Here is a 2,165-nt window from a genome sequence, read left to right on the forward strand (position 1 = left end):
GGAAAAGTTGTCATGTCTTACGGTTTCTGCACAAGACAAGATCTCCGCGCGAAATTAAGCCTTTTGGGGTTTGATAAAATATTTTAAATCCGACCAGCTCGGTAGAAATTTGAAAGTCCGAAAGTTGTAGCCAACTATTCAAATGTCTCGTTAATTTAAATTTTCTATTCAGGTGAAATTTAAATTTATAAGATGTTTCCAAAACTCATATTTGACACATGCTGGATCTCCTCAAAAAATCTCTTGTGTGCTGATGATGATTGATTAGATGAAATGCAAAATGCCAGGTTTAAATGTCCAAAGACACATTCTCAGTCTGATTAAAATTCCTACAATCAACACGAGAGTAAGCTGTTGCAGACATCACATGTAACTTATATAACCATCGAGACAGCTGTGTGTAACTTTGGCAAACCTGAGTGCATTGCCAAGACACAGTCGCATGTTCCGAGCGGTGTCAAACATCTGCAACTAGTGGAGAAAATAATTAGCCTTACCGGCAACAACAATTGGCTACTTCACTCTGTCAATCTCGGTAACCAGCCTTGCATCAAAAGTCAAAACCCTCTACAAGTATGTAGAATAACCAGGAATGACCCATCTCGGCTTTGTCAGTCCGAGAATAAACATTCAAAACCAAATGAAAGTGGAGCTGTGCCGAAATAAACTTTTGATCATGTTAATATTGATTGATTGATTGAATCTTTATCCTCGGACTGGGAAAGCTTCTTGCAGAGCTTAATCCTGGCAGTTTCGCATACTTGTAGAGGCTTTGAATCACTGACGCAGGCCCGGTCACCGAGATTGACAGAGTGAAGTTTCCGATTGTTGAAGTCTTGTTGCCGGGGAACTACTCCATCCATTAAATGCCGCTGAATGGAGAGCAGTTCTTAACGTGCGTTGCTCAAGCGCACACCCCGAGAGTCGAACCAGCGCCGCTTGATCTTGAAGCTTCTTCGTTCCAGAAGTGACGCGCTAACCAATTGAGCTATCGGGGCGGACATTGAGCTATCGGGGCGGACCTAAATAATGTAAATAATATGATGTGGAACTCGACAGCATAACGATAATGTCGCTCATTTCTAGTCATGTAAATACTAAATAACACAGTAGAATCTGGTATTATCTTAAATAATTTCGTACGCTGTTTTGAACGGTAGGCACTTTAACATAGGACAGTTTTTCTTGCAAATCAGCTGATTGCAGTCATGTGACTTAGCACGTGATATTGTGAGCGTCGTCTCAAAAGATTTTCGATACGAAGTAAATCAAGTGAACCTATCGCCGTCAGCAACGTTGCCTAGTGAATTAGGCAAGGGATTTGGTCATTTCGATGGCATAGGTACGATTTCCACTCCCCTGCCATTATTCTTTTTTTTTTCTGTAATTGAACTGAGTGCAAGAAGGATCTAATGACTGCAATCAGATGGGTTCATAAGGAAAAATGCTCTACCTTTCTTAACCGGTGCGCCGCGGCGCAATGGTGGTAGCTGGTTTGCACGAAAAACTGTCCTTCGTTAAAGTGTTTACCGTTTTAAAGACCAGTTTATTTTTCTTGGTTGGGTAAGCTGCAGAATATTTTAAAATCCGATCCTGATCCTGCTTTTCCGCAAATTTTTAGATCCAGTCCTGATCCGGACAATTTTCGATGATCCTGCAAGATCCTGTATCCAGCAGTTTGTCCCCAGCACCCAGCAGAGTTTATCCTCGTAAAAACTGATTTGGTAAAAACTCTGCGAATGCTCTCAGTTCATTGTTGCCAGACACTCCAGGAAAGTTAGTTTCCAAGTTGAGAGTATTTTCAAGGTTTTGAAGAGCAAAAATAAAAATTCCGTCAATAACAGTTTATCTGATGTCAAGTTACAAGGCTCCCACCCTGTTGCTCAAAGATTGATAAAAGATCACGTAAACGTGCTTGGTGGATTGCACAAGTTAACCATTGATACAGATGTGTTATCTTTTGTTCGTGCTGCATGAGGACAGTATCAAGCAGAGTTGCAACAGAACAAAGAAAACAAACAGAAAGCTTCAAAAAGTGAAAAAAGAAAGCATTGTGAAGATGAAATATATAGCATCAAGGAAGAGAAGGTATCAAGAAGACATCAATTCTTTGCTCAGAGCTGCAAGTGAGTTGGCCGAAAAAGGCTGAAAGTGAAAGACTTGCT

This window comes from Aplidium turbinatum, chromosome 5 (genome assembly GCF_918807975.1).
Source record: "Aplidium turbinatum chromosome 5, kaAplTurb1.1, whole genome shotgun sequence".
Taxonomy (NCBI): domain Eukaryota; kingdom Metazoa; phylum Chordata; class Ascidiacea; order Aplousobranchia; family Polyclinidae; genus Aplidium; species Aplidium turbinatum.